Below are 16,290 nucleotides of genomic sequence, written 5' to 3'. Positions count from 1 at the left end.
TCCCCTGGCAGTGCACAATAAAAAACATACAAATACCATATATGGTTATGTTGGTATACTGTAGCATGATGGAACTGCTTCCACCTACTGATATGTTTTACACATCCACAGAGTGCTTTTCATGCTAATGTAAGCTGTTATCGCACTGATGTTTTTCCCTTGATGCACTGTCCAGTGTTGTCTGAAAGGCAAGTATCACCCACGCCTCATGGATTTCGCCATCGCTGTTGAGAGTTTATCTGGATGTAGCTGAGAGGAATATTAACATATATGAAATGGACTTGACAGGAGTCTCAAATGGTCTTCCTTCTTTTCATTCACTGACTTTTTTTTTTTTGATTTCACTCACCATTTCACTTTATTTTCCTCTCATTTATCCACCTTTATTTCGTGATTAGGCTTAAGAAAAAGATTCTTGGTTAGACTGAAGGCAGCTACACAGTTTTTTTTTAGCTTTTATATAAGTTTACAAGTTAAAGTTGATAATCACAGTTCTGATATCAAGTTTGACATGTGCAGACTGAATGATGATAACGATACCTACTGAAACTATGATGATAAAGAGCTTAAACACACCTCTACAAAGATTTTTCAAGCAGCTGTTGGAAAGTACATGTTTTAGCTTTCCTCTGCCATATGGGGGCCTTCAAATGTCGGGTGATTCATCTATTAGTGTAGTTTGTAACTTTTGCAGAGGAAGTATATATTGTAAAACTGAGTACTTCGGGGACAGTATCACCAGGATAGTTCAGGGATCTCAATTTTAATGGACAGGTCCTTCCTTTGGTCCGGTTAAGTTTCACAGTGTGTTTTACTCCCTACACTTTACCCAAGCAGACCAAACCACCTGAATGACATCACACAGTTACAACAACATCCTCATGCCACTGGCCAAGAAGAAAAAAAAGCGATGAAAAATCAGGCTTATTGATGAGCCAGGACCAAAAAAGGATCATTCACTGCAAGTAAACAATAGAGCGGCAATGCGTTTACTCTTTCACACTACTCAAAACGAACTGTACTATTTGTGGAAGTGAACCATGGTTTGTTTTAAGCAGACCCACCAGTGCAAATGTGCCTTTGAAGTATGGATTGCCATCAGATAACATTGTTAGTGGTGATGTTTTTGCACTCATGAGTGATACATTTCTGACGCTTTATCCTGTCTGATATGAAACTGGATGCTGTCTGCTGGAGACAGCCCTTCCCAGCTCAAGTTAACAAGTCAACCAGCATGCAATCGACACGTTGCTTCAGTTCTATGGGCACTGAATTTTAGCTTTTTAGAGGACTATACATCTGTGCATTCATCTAAAAATTATTAAAATCTTTCAATATGCTATGTAAACCAATAGGTATGCAAGAGTAAAAATCATTGATAATTAAGGCTCCTGCTGTTGGACTCAAAAATGTGTCCTACACTGTGTATCAATATGGCATGTTTGCCTACCAATCCATCCAACCAAATAACTACACTTAGGGTTTAATACCAACAGTCACCATGGTTACACTGGTTAACCCAGATCTTTATATTTAGGTTCAACAGCAAACAATTAAGGTGTATATTGAGGCATTGCAATAAAAGGTGTATTTAGTGGGATTTTGGAGAAAGGGGATGTTGCACACTGATACCTATAACAGATGATTTAAAAAAAAAGAAAAAAACATACCGATTGTCTTCTCCAGTCTCTCTCCTGTGGAAGAAAAGCTTAAAAATGGCTGGAAATGTGCACAGACAATGGCAGAACTAACAGAGATGGGTGATGGGGTTATCGCTGACTGATCGTCCTCATTTTTCAGATTTTCTTTGACAGTGACTGCCCTCAACACAACTGCAGTCCACTCACAGCTACACATAAAGGTGGTGAAAATAGCCAAGTAAAGACTGAAATAAAAGAGCCTTAGAGACAAGCTGACATGGCAGAGAATAGGCTGCAATTTATGGCTGCAGATAAATGCACCCAAATAAACCCAAATGGCCACCTAGGGGAAATTTTGGACCAACATGTAAGAGAGCCCCTTCTTTTCTTTTTTCACTAAAGCATTAATTGAAGGAATATCTGTTGGAGGACTGGTTTTAATATCTCCAGCAGACTTTCAGACTTAGTGCCAAGAGTTCACTTCCTTTTCCTTTTTATCTTCCAGCCATCTGCACAGTCCTGCCAAACAAAAACCAAACAATTCCTCTTGATAACCTTTATTCTTTCCTCTCTACAAATTCAGCTTCTAAAAAAAGTATGATTAAAGTGTGGCTCATAACACGTTTAAATCTAGGAAAATTAAAGCCCATAGTCACAATAAATGTTAGGGGAATTAAAAGTTTTATACTCTTAACACAAAAGTAAGCACAGTAAATTAAAAACAAAACACTTCAGTTGAATGGCTTATTAAATTAGATTTTGATCCACATCAGGTCACATAAGATCATGCACACCACAAATGTTTGCACTCCCTGGGATGTGGATATCATATATCAATATAATATTCAGTCTATTGTATAAAATCTATCTATCTATCTATCTATCTATCTATCTATCTATCTATCTATCTATCTATCTATCTATCTATCTTAGGCATTTGGAGTCAAACTGGAAAATTACTTGGGAAAGATGTTATAACCTTCCCAAATTGACAGCTATCATAAATTGTTTCTGAAAGCTCATTGCTGATGTCTTTCCTCCTCAGCATTGTATTAACCTCAATGTTGAGTACAAGCAAACTGACAAAAGCATTGCTTTTATAGTGCACACACTATTTAATAATCAATTATTAAAGTGTATTTGATTAGCAGCACCTCGCTGCTTCCTACCCTATGAAAAGACTGAGGGTGGGTGTTTTATTTACAAACTGTTTCAGTATTTTGGTTAGCTTTTCAGTAATAATAAAATAATCTGCCATTTGATATATAACACCTGAGGTTGAATTAACTTAATTCTAAGGCTAAGTAATGGCTGAATTGAATTGAAAGTAGGTATACTTTTTGTTTTTTTCACTGTACCTGTGAAAAGTGGAGATGGATGGTTCTTGTTCTGTGTTAACCCTGTGGCCTTGCAGCTGCTCCTCATAAATAAGAATAACTTTCCCTGACAGAAAAGCAGAAGCAATAGTAAACAAAGGTCACACTCACTAATGTAATCTTCCTCTTTTTAGTTCCCATTTATGTGGAAAATGTTGTGTATGGTTTGTCTTTGTACGGAGCTCTTAGCAGTTAAGCGATGAGAGCCGGAAAACGCTTTACCACTGCACCGCTCTGTTGTAATTAGGACAAATACACCAGGAAAAGGCAGCCTGAAACATTCAGACACATTTGAAGCTTTCTACTGAGTGAATAATTTAGCATCTAAAAATACTTTTGAAAACAAATGACTGGCATCAAACCAGCCTTGGCAATGACAATAAAAAGTACCCGTTTGTGTTCATATGCTCATTTCTGAACAGAGAAATAAATGCCACAATTAAAATGAAAAAAAAAAAAAAAAAAAAAGGACCAGCTGCTAGCCCTGTGGTTGCTAAATTTAGGGCATATAACTATTACAAACTGTGGTTGTTATTTAAAAACTACTTGGAGGTAAATCAAAGTTAAATAGATGCAGATGAAAAAACTGGTGATGGATTGTGAAAAACTAGAGTTGAAACTATTAGAAGGGACTTTATAACATTAAAGCTCCGTCTTGCCAGTGGTCAGAGAGAGTCTGTGAAGCCTCTTGGAATTAATTTAGTATGGCCGAGCCAGTTTAATCAATCACAGGGAAAAAAGAAAAAAAAAATCTTCTCTACACAAGCATATCTGAGGATGACCTTGGTTGTGTGAGTGTGTCGGAAGGCAGCCCAACAAAAGGAAAAAGCTTCAACCACAACTTCCAGTATGGAAATTTATTTGAATAAGAGTCATTGTAGAGAGGTAATGTCAAATAAGCATCCATCATTCAAAGCAGATCCAAACAGGAAATTAGGTCTAGTGCTCCAGACTTGCACTGGTTGCCAGTTTAAAGTCAGAAATCCGGTTTAGCTTCAGCATTCTGTCAGATATTACTGTATTTACACATAGAGGACAGAACAGGAAGGATCTGAGAAGAAATAGAAGCCAAATTCCCTCCAGGTGCAATTGGAATACATGGACAGTTTCTTCAGGCAAGCAAGTATGTCAGCTCAGTGACCGGAGGCAGCCCCGAGGAAGAATTTTTGTTCACCTTTACCTGTTATGATGTGGCTCCCACACTTCTCTCCTTACTTTGAATTATTCAGCCAACCAGCACTAGCTGTCCTTTCTCTTTTTAGGAGGCTGAGTTCTAACTGTGCAGACTCAGTAAAAACACAAAGAGGAAGAAGAGACTTTTACATGTCATAGCTTGTTTAGGGGAAGATGCAATAAAGTGTCTCTCCTTTAAAGAAATTAAAAATATGTTGGTTTTTAAAGCCATTATGACTAAATCTTTTGTGTGAGGGTCTGATTTAAGATTTTAAAGCAGATAGCTTACATTCTACATTTACCACCAGCTGGATGAGCTGAATGAGCATGGAAGACGCATTTGTATGACAGGTCTATTATCAGTTTTTCTTTGGAAAGTCAGTCCCAAGTACAAAGAGATGCAAACACCACAGAGATCTGTAGCAAAACAACAGAGACCCAGAACAAATAACAACAGCATGGAAGGCAACCACAAACAAAGAAACCACAGTGGTATGAAACACAACTAATGACAAACACAATATGAACACAAAGACTAAAAGTTGTTAAACTGTAATAATTACGGTTATGTTTTCATATATTTGTTCCTGGTATTGAGGCTGTTTTGTTATTCCTCAGCTCGTCTTCTTAAACATGCTCCTGATAAAGTTCTGCTTTGCATTGTTTTATGATTATGTTTATATGTTTTCTTGGTAAAGCAGGTTTATTCAGTACAACATGGCAGCCAGACCATCATTCTGCTTGCTATGATGCTGGACTGTACAAGGTAATAAAAAACTAACAAACAACAAAACAAAGAAAGAAAGAAAAAAAGACTAAACATGATCATAAACAGTATGAGTAACACAATTACAGAAAGAGCCAAAAATTACTACTAAAAAATTAAAAGTTACTGAAAAGTGTTGGAAAACAATCACAAACACTAAATAATGACCCCATAAATAAGAAAAAAGAAAAACAAAGATGTGTAGTACATCCATGTAAAAATGCAATATAATTTCAAACATAAACAAAGTGATCTCAGTTGTCATACAGAGTCAAATGACAACTGTCTTAGTCTTTTTTAGATTTTTATTGTGTGATTGTGCACTGACTGATTGTTTTTACTGCTTGTTGTACATGAGTTAGACTTTAAATTCATATAAAATGGTCACAAAGATAAATAACACACCACTGTAAGCATATAAATGAGCACAATAATAGACCACAAGAGACAAAATCATATTAATATTAAAAATGATCAGAGATACAAAATTACTGCTAAGAGACCAAAGAGAAGCACAATGGCTATTAGGGAAAGAAAATGCCAAAGAACTGTAAAAATATGACCACAGAGTTAAATAACCATAACCTTTTAATGTTTATACTAAGAAAGAAGCAAAGTAAAGAGTGAGGTAAAAGTTAATAAATTTTTAACAATGGTTAAATTATCAAAACCAGAAACAGTAATGGGATAACAGATACTGACTTTTGGCATTACATACCCAAACCAAGTTGTAGAGTTTGCTCAGGCTGGATTCCTTCTGTATATTTTTTGAAAAGATTAACTGCGGCCTCTTAAAAAATGTGCTCTACCAAACAGTAGAGCAGGAAATTCATGGGGTTTAAAAAATGTAATGCAGCCACAAAATGAAATAACATTACCACAGCATGATACCCAGTTATCATTCTATTATTATAATTACCACAAAGGGGTGCAAAATGAACACAAATAGGAAAAATACAACAAAAACGCATAACTCAACACAACACAAACATAAAATAACCACATTGTGACAATATGACCACTGAGAGATACTGTACACAATGGCCATCTGCAGAAATGACCAGAAATATGTTTAGTTGAACCACAAGGGATTTAAAATGGCCTGAGAGTGATACATCATTGACATGAGATACAGATCAAAGATGCTATAACACTGCCAGGAAAGTTAAACAATAAAAAAAATGAAAAATAACCCCAAAGAGACAGAGATACCCCATTTACACCGAGTGGGACAGCCACTATAGAAGGTGGGCCTCCCATCCAGCTTCCTACTACCTTCTTGAGGTGCTATGGAATGAGAACTGACATACAGCGACACGTCATGTTTTGGGAGAAGCACTGACTCAGCAGAATAATAAAAACTGCAAGTAAGATTGTGGATGCCCCCTTCCCGTCCCTGGAGATCTCCGACCAACGTTTCACACACAGGGCTGTCAACATCATTAGAGGCTGTCACTTTTCTTCCCACAGCCTGCTCTCTTTACTACCATCAGGGAAGAGATACAGGAGCCTCCATGCAAAGTTGCACAGTTTTTTCCCCCCCACAGGCAGTGATAACTGTCAACAATATCTGCCCACTGTTTCTGCAACACCTCCACCCACCATTGGACAATGCCCTGTACTACAAAAGTACACAAAATGACATAGTGACATACAAAATGACCTCTACCAAAACACAATAAAAGCATCAAGATGCTTAAAATTCAACACAAAAGTAAAATACCTTTTGTGATATATGTGTATAAGTCCTTATCTTTTATAAAACACTTAGACATTTAATCATAAGCAGCTTTTACACCTCAAAGTAAAAGACTTTAGAAAATGAAATTGAGAGAAGCATGACAGCTCCACAATTCAAAACAGGCATCCATGCTTAAACACTCAAAGATGAAAGCTGAAAGTGGCATGTCTTTTGAAATCTACGATCAATGATTTACATTATGGTTTCAGTCAAACGCATTTTTTTCTGAGCTAAGATGGAACAAAAATACTTATTCATCTTTCTAAACATGTACAAGGTGTTAACAGAGCATCACAAAAGTATTGACATGATGAAAGCTTTGTGGTGTTTTGGAGATTTTGTGTGTCCTATAGATAACTTGTCAGTGAAAGAGAAATCTGATTATTATTGGATTTTTCAAAACAATATCTTTAAACAAAGAATAGTGACACAGCAGCTCATGTAATCACTGAGAAAATGTGCAAAGGGGGCTTTGATCAGGAAATTTTAACACAAAAAGTTGCATCTAAAAACATGCAGCCAGGATAGACATCCAGACATGTTTTGACCATCATGAATAAAATCTAAACACCTATTTGCATCTGGGTTCTGATCAATCACATCAAACACTGCTGTTGTGCACTATCATGGAATTGTAGAACAGAAACAGTTCTTTATAATTCCTCATCTGGCATGCCTTTAAAGTCACAAGCAAACAAACCATTAAGTTTCCCTAACCCTAACTAAATAAATATTGAAGCCTAAACATAACCAAATGATAAAGAAATTGTACCTAAGTGACAAAAACAGAGAAGCATAAAACTAATGAGAGTTGGACCAGACTGGAGACACCTTGGGCCTTTAAATGAGGACTTTTTTTGTTTCAATAAATAAGATGATTTTGTGTGTGAATATGCTTTTTGTTACTGAGTCTTCTAGTGGTCATTCTTAAAATAATGATATTTTCAAGATATTAAATGAGAGAAAAAAAAATAGGGAGCCAAACAGAGAAGGAAAAAAATAGTCAAGTTAAGGACCTGCACAAGGGATCAAAGTCTTAATAAAATAGGAAGTGAATTTAGAAATAAATCCATCAATCAAGTGGCTTTACTGAATTGTTTCAATACAGGGTTACAAGCAGGGCTCGAATTACACCCGGGCTTTTGGGGAGCCTTTTTTTCGGGTGTGCACCACTACTTTACAAGTCAAATACACATGGATATGTATTAGTGCAGATAGTGTGGTCAGAAATATGTTTACTGCCACAAAACCCCTCTGCTACTACTACATGCAGCTTGTTTAATTAGAAACAGGGACGGAAAGTTCTTTTAACAACCACAAAAGGAGCATATCAGTGGGTCGTTGTATGGATGTTACCAGCACATAACAAACAATGGTACTGTCCACAGTGCTCCAGGAAACAGAACAGATAACCTGCGTCGTTTAAAAGATTTAATAAATAATAGGTGGCGTTACCTGCCCATCCTTCCCTCCATAATCACGGGGAAGGTAAGGTCTCTTCCCAATAAGATAGATGAGTTAGCGGAGCTGACCTGGGATCAGCAGGAGTATTGGAAGTGCAGCCTCCTGTTGTTCACAGAGACGTGGCTAACCGCGCTAACTCCAGACACAGCTGCCAAAATAGACAGCTTCACACTCCTACGGGTGGACAGAAGCAAAGAGAGTGGTAAGAGGAAAGGAGGAGGGCTGGCAGTATTTGTTAATGATAGATGGTGTAACCTGGGGCACATCATTGTCAAGGAGCAGCACTGCTGCAAGGACACTGAACTGTTGGCCATCAGCATGAGACCTTATTACCTGTGGAGGGAGTTCACTCATGCCCTCGTAGCAGTAGTGTACGTCCCCTCCTCTATTAACACTGATGCAGCCTGTAATGTTCTGCTCTTAGCAATAAGCAAGCTGCAGACCCAGCACCCTGACCCCTCCTTATCTCTGGAGACTTCAATCATGCCTTTCCATCTTCCTCTCTGCCCAAATTCACCCAATATGTCACATACCACACCAGAGACAATAAAATACTAGACCGGTTTTATTCCAATGCAAAGGAAGCATACCACTCACTTCCACTTCATCCCCTGGGCCGAGTCGACCAGAACATTGTGCGCCTCCTGCCTGTGTACAAACCTCTTGTTCGCAGGCAGCCTGCTGTCACCCGCAATGTGAAGAAATATACTGAAGAAGCTGGGGAGACAAGACTATGGGAGGTTTTCAGTGACACCCATGGGGAGGATATCGACAGTCTAACCGAATGCTTGATGGACCACATAAACTTTTGTGAAGAGCAAATTGCAGACCTCATTTGTAAAGATGTTAGCCAAGGACATTTGCATCAGTTTTGGTGAATTTTAAAAGTTTGATAGAATTAGCTGACCCTGAGTTTAACTCAAACCCTTTTTTCTATGTATTTTTTTTTTTTTTTTTTTGTTTCTTTGTTTTTTTTATTTGTGTAATTTTAGTTTCAGTGTGTTAATAAAGTATGTAAAATTGAAAATCTAAATGTGTAAATTCACACATGTGAGACTGTGCTGAAAAAAGGGGGAAAAAACAACACCAAACAAGACAAAGTAAACTGTTTATAAGGTGAAATGTGAAGGCAAATTCAGAAGTAGTAAAAAACAGACAATTATATTTGCCTTTAGGAAAATGGATTAAAAATTCTCAGTGATTTTAAAGAGCGTTTTTGCTTAAAACATCCATCCCAGGAAGATTCTTTTCAACTGTTGAAAAAGACAATGACATGGCTTCCTGTCATAAATTAGCCGGTATATTACATACCTTACTATGATAGTGGGTTTTCATGTTAACCTGTCACTGTTAGATGTGTAAATAAACACTGTTTAAGAAAATTAACTTAAAAGGTTCATTTGGCCTTGATGCCACTTTGTGACATAACCAGTTCTGTTCAGTGCCGGTTTGATACCCTAATTTTCCCACTAGTTTATCCACAAAGACATTGTTTCCTTTGATGAAAGAATTCTGACAACCTAATTGCTGCTGTTAAAGCTAATTATGCTAATTTAAGCAAGTTGTCAACTTCATAGCGTTTTACCGGTGCAGCTTTTGTCAGCTTGTGATGTTTCATGTCATGATTATGAGATGTGTGTGTATGTGGGTTATGTTTATGTTTAGTCCATCTTGTTTTTCCATCTTTTGTTTCTTGTAGTCAAGTCCTTATTTTGGTGATTATGGGGTGTATAAGGCTTTTGTTTAGATTATGGTGGTAGGGTTTTTGGTTTATGTTATGTGTAGGTTCTTGTGTTATAGGTAGGGTTTGCTATGTTACGTTAAGATCATGTTTTTGTTTCTTGTTCTAGGTTTTAGTGGTATTAAGAATTTGTGTTATTCAGGTTATGCTTTCACTTCGTATGTAGGTTATGGGTTTCTGTTTTGGCTCCAGGTTCATTAGGACACCTGGGCTGATCGCCGATTCCTTTTACCTGTTTGTGTTTGTATTTATTCTCCTGGGTTTGTGTTATCCCTTGTTGGATCCTCATGATTTCTACATCGTTTTACTGGGTTTCCCTGCCACAGTTTGTCTCAGTTTTACATGTTTCTTTTTCAGTCTTAGTCTTAGTTTGAACTTTTGTTATATCAAGTCTTCTTGTTTTGGGCTGGAATAAAATCACTCATCATCTGCACAATTATGCCTCCTGTCCTCAACTGCCTGCGAGTGGATCTGCACTCTTCCTCCCCCCGGAAATCATAAAAGTTTCCATCAGTTTGGAAAGCAGACATCTCTCATATACACTGTCTCAATCTGTCCATGATGAATCTTTTTAGTCACGATTCATGTGGACTGGATTTAGATTTATTGTACCACACTTTATTCTTTAACTTTTAAGCATGTGGGTGTTCAAGTTCTTATTGCCTGATTTAGGGGCATTATATAATGTAACTTCATGTGCTATTTTAAAACATTACCATCACTATCAGGAGCCAAGGATTCTGCTTTTGTAAACTTAGGAAATTCATTTTAGAAAAAAGAGTTTTACCCATGCAGCTTGTACAGTTCAAGCTATGCATCAATGTGCCATCACAAAATGCAATTCTGGTTGTCTGCCCTCCAGCTCTGAAAATTAAATATTACTCTTTCCACTGTGCCAGCCAATGAGAAAGCAAATTGAGAGACTCAAGTGGCATACCTTTTCACCGTGACCTCGCTTGGCCTCACAGAGCTCAGACGGCAGCTGTAAAATAAACATTTAAATCTACAAACCTCCCACATAAGTGCTTCTCTTTAATCTGTCTGAATCCCATAGCAGGGGCAAACAGAGCTTCACTAGACCCCCCCCCCTTACCTCTTTCACAGAGAAACTCAACCCTCCAAAATTCGCTCAAATTTCATCCCTCTCAAGTTTTACCCCTTGGTCTCATTTTCACCATCCTGGGATTGAGAGCAGCCATCTGTCTGGGTCATCCCCACTTGCTGGCAAACTTTTGACTCAGGAGGTCTTTTGATCACACAGTCTTGGCTTGTTGATATTCAAATTGCCTTCACAGGGGATGTTTCACAGCATGCCTCTAAGATGCATAAGATGAAGAGAAAATAAGATTCTTTTCTCAATTTTACAACCTTCTGTCTCATTCTGCAGGTCTTTAGATCAGAGCGACACTGTGATTAGCTTTGCATCATCATTTATGTAAGAACTGTAACAGTTCTCTGATGGCACTTGGCTTTATTCAATAAGTAAACAGAAAGGGGAAACTTGCAGATCTTTGACTTCTGCTTTTGTCTTTTTTTGCCTTTGCTTTATTTATTTATTTAGATACCCCTTTTAATCTTTGTGGATGTCTTGTGATGATTCCAGCAGCCTGATGGAAAATGACAGGCGTAAGATTATTAAATGTTGGGGAAAGGTATTTGAAACTTTAATGAGATAAAAATCGCTCTACTGAACTGAAATAGCTTTTATGACTGTACTTTTTTGTAACCATTGTTCCAAATGTAGTGGCGGTATTTCACTCCAAGCCACAAATATTCAAGCCTCTTTTGGGACTAGAGGAAATCTCATTGGAGCCCTTAAAGCCTGGTAAGGAATACTGAAGGGAATAAATGGAATTCTTAAACTGCAAGAAGAACAAGAGGAAAATGAAGTTGAAAGGATGTGCCAGTTGTCCCTAATTCGCAGTTAAATGCCCAAAAATGCCCATAAAAGGTCAAAAGAGTGAGTCTGAAGTTTTAAACTATGAATGCATCAGGATGCATACCCTTGTGACATACAGGCTAAGTGGGAATTGGTTCAATGTAGAATAAATTTTCACCACTTTATGTAATTACTAAGGTTTGTAAAGCTAATTACCACCTGCAGTGTCCAAATATCTTCAGCATCCTCTGAAGATGCAGGGCACTGATAGAGTGAGTGATACATCTGATTAATAAAAACCTCCAAGTGAGTCTGAAGCTTGGTTGGTAGTGTTATTAACCAGGCTGCTATGACCTCCATCTTCTGATAAAACAAATCATTGTAAATACAAAACAACTCGATGCAGATTTTAATTAGAAATCATATACCAGTGAGTGAGTCATGCATCATCAGCTGCTGCTTGTTGGAGGTGCATGCCCACATCACTGCTTTAATGCCTTTTACCCGTAAAATGTGTAATTAAATAAACACATGCCACAATAATTGCATATTTCTCAATACAACACAATAAAAAATATTTACTTTTCCCATTAAGGAATTAATAATGTTAGCACATTATAATGTTAGCAATTTTGTTATTTTAGATGAAATTGCAATATTTTCCTGTTTCATCTAAAATAACAAAATTGTTTTTAACTAATTATTCTAAATATCTGAGAGAAATATCAATGTTATTTTATTAAATGAACTGAACAATAGAAACAGCACAAATATAGCAGTACTCAAATGTTCATAAGATATTTCCTGAGTGTTTTCTGGGATTTGTGGATACCAAGATTTTCGTAAATGCCACATTTGTTGAAAGTTCGTAAGTAGGAATAAAGAACAAATTTGTTCATATGAACTTTGGGTAAATGATGCCCATTGTTTGTTTTTTAAAAGTCATGTATCTATTGTGTTTTAAAATCCAACCTTTATTAGTGAAAAACAAAAATGTCTAGAGACATACTGTCTAGGGAGGCTAGAAAATAGAAAATAAATTTTTTTCTCCAAAAGCATAAAAAAAGGAAAACGAGAAATAAATGTGCAAACACTGAATAAATACAAACACCCCTAATTATTCAGGCTTTGTACAGTGCCTTGTTGCATCTTAGTCATTTACAGCATCACAGCAAAGATCACTCCTGCTGATATAATAGGTGTTATTACAATTAAAGACGTGATATTTCACTTGGGAATGAACATCTTTGTGTTTGCTACTATCAAGCCTTGCACATTATAAATTTTATAGTTATCAGGTCACAGACATGATACTGCTCTTTTATTTCAGAGCCATTATTATAATGGATTTTAAAATTTAGCCCATTTGGACCTGTAATCAAAGACGCTGTAGTGTGTCTTCAATCTCATATCCATCATTAAATGCAATACTTTTCGGATCAGCAAATAGCCTGAATGACTTTTAGGATACAACACTTCTACTTCAACTTTCCACTGTTATGTGGTTCTGTGATGAATTTGCTAACCATAAAAAATAAATGCAAGTTTTTAGTAATGAGCTGTTTCACTCTGTACATTTCTTTCTCCCCCATCCTACACTCTCTCTGAAGCCTGTAGAGATCTTTTTAATCATGTCCTGTAAAAGAGAAGTTAAAATACAATCTTCTGTGCATGCCACAAAGTAATCATTATTAAAGTTTTTGTTTACCTTAAAAAGTTAATGTTTAGTATTTCAGCAATTTTATATAAAATATTTAGGTCCAACATGTAATGTGGCACAATGTACTCATAGCTTAGTTGAATATTCCCCAGGGTTATGGACAATGTGTTTTCTTCAACTAGAACATGTAAAAGCAGATTTTTTAAATTGGAACATCCATCCATCTATCCACTGTCTACCGCTTATCGGGAATCGGATCGCAGGGGCAGCCGCCTAATCAGAGAAAACCAGATTTCCCTCTCACCGGCCACATTCACCGGCTCATCCGGGGGGATCCCATGGCATTCCCAGTGCAGCCGAGAGATGTAGTCCATCCAGCGTGTCCTGGGTCTTCCCCGGGACCTCTTTCCTTTGGGATGTGCCCGGAACACCTCACCAGGGAGGTGTCCAGGAGGCATCCTGACCAGATGCCCGAGCCACCTCATCTGGCTCCTCTCGATGTGGAGGAGCAGCAACTATACTTTGAGCCCCTCCTGGATCACTGAGCTTCTCAGCCTATCCCTAAGGGAGAGCCCGGCTACCCTGCGGAGAAAACTCATTTCGGCCGCTTGTATTTGCAATCTTGTTCTTTCAGTCACTTACATCACCCACAGCTCGTGACCATGGGTGAGGGTAGGAACATAGATTGACCGGTAAATCGTGAGCTTTGCCTTTTGGCTCAGCTCCCTCTTCACCGCAACAGACCGATGCGGAGTCCGCATCATTGCAGATGCCACACTGATCCGCCTGTCGATCTCCCGCTTCATCCTTCCCTCACTTGTGAACAATACCCCGAGATACGTCAACTCCTCCACTTGGGGCAGGACTTCATTGCCAACCCGGAGAAGGCACTGCACCCTTTTCCAGCTGAGGACCATGGTCTCGGATTTGGAGGTGCTGATTCTCATCCCAGCCGCTTTACACTCGGCTGCAAATCACTCCAGTGAGAGCTGAAGATCGCGGCCCGATGAAGCCAACAGAACCACATCATCCGCAAAGAGCAGAAACCCGATCCTGAGGCCACCAAACCTGATCCCCTCAACACCTCGGCTGTGCCCTGAAATTCTGTCCATAAAAGTTATGAACAAAATCTGTGAAAAGGGGCAGCTTTGGCAGAGTCCAGCCCTCATCGGAAACAATTCTGATTTACTGCCGGCAATGCGGACCAAGCTTTGACACCGGTCATACAGGGACCGGACAGCTCAAACAAGGACTCCATACTCCCGGAGTACCCCCAAGGGAGTTCCCAGGGGACACAGTTGAATGACTTCTCCAAGTCCACAAAGCACATGTAGATTGGTTGGGCAACCCAGCTATAAAGCCTCTAAATAAAGTTTTTGCAAGGAATCTTAAATTAATATTTGATATTACCCTTTTATTTTGAAAACACAAAGTTTCTTCTTGCTGTTTTGAGGATTAGATTAAAGCAAATAGGGGACAGAGCTTTTTGAGCTGTGGCTCCCAAATTGTAGAAGAGCCTCCCTCTTCACATGAAGACCTCACAATCAATTAACATTTTTAAAACCTGCTTAAAAACCCTTTTTTTAACCTCTTGATATTAAACCAGACTGAATGTTGGAATTATTTATAATTATTATGTGAGCAGTTGTCAAATTAATATTTACATGTGTCATAATTTTTTTCAGCTCATTAAATATTAAACTTCAGTCAACTTCAGTCAGCAAAGTTGAAATCAACAGATCAAGCCACAAATCTGTGCATCAACTTCAACAGCCGTATTAAGGCAGTAACCAAATCAGCCATTTACCTGGTCAAATTCAAATTTATTTATATAGCTTTTCAAATTAAAGTTTATTCATATAGCACATTTAAACAACTTCAGTTGGCCAAAGTGCTTCACAATACAAAATGTAATAAAAGAAATGCATAAAAAAACGTAATTTCCCAGCCCGACATGACATATTTGTCACATACAGACATTTTGCTTCAATTCATGATATAAACTTTGCTCAAAATCCTGTTGAACACAATCTGATACGTGTCTTCTGTCCCCTAATTGATACCCAAAAGCAGAAAATCACATTGTAATATTTTTAAACTATCACATGGTAATAAATACCACCCCCCTGCCAAAAAAAAAAAAAAAAATAAGTTACTTTTTTTGTTACATTTTGTTAAAGGGCCAAATAAAGACCTCATATTTAAAAAAAGACTTTTCTTACCATTTTTTCCATGAGTTGGGTGGAAAGTTTTTCTTTTTCTATTGAATAGATTTTCTACCATTTGTACACTGACAGTGACAATGGCAATTATGGTGATAGTGATGCCCATTGATGTCTGTATCACATGCAACTCACTGTTTGTGTGCTGTTGTTTCTCATTGGTTTATCTGGTTCTTTTGCTATTTATTTATTTCTTTTAATTATACATAAATTCTTTCATTTAATGTTATTTTTGCACTTTGCTTTAATGCTTTTCATATCTAATGTAAAGCATGTAAATTGTTCTTGAAAATAAAGGTGCTATACAAATAAACCTGCTTTACCTTTCAGTTGGACCAAATTGATATACATAAAAAAAAAAGTCTCAAATCAATCATATTTTTATTCATCATATTTACAAATGCTTTTATATTTATTCTACTCTGTTATGTCTGGGAAAATTAAAAAAAAAAAAAAAAAAAAAAAAAAAAAACTGTTTCCAATAGTGTCAATCCTCTAATCTACATGATTCTGCTTATTTACATTTGCATCCAAGTCACAATTCCAATTTACAACCTATTGACCTTGTTGAATTTTTCTCATATGTGCACTTTTGTTTTTGTTCCCAACTCTGACTCTTCTGTGTTTT

This window comes from Melanotaenia boesemani, chromosome 24, assembly GCF_017639745.1.
Source record: "Melanotaenia boesemani isolate fMelBoe1 chromosome 24, fMelBoe1.pri, whole genome shotgun sequence".
In the NCBI taxonomy this organism is placed as follows: Eukaryota; Metazoa; Chordata; class Actinopteri; order Atheriniformes; family Melanotaeniidae; genus Melanotaenia; species Melanotaenia boesemani.
This window is presented reverse-complemented; position numbering follows the sequence as displayed.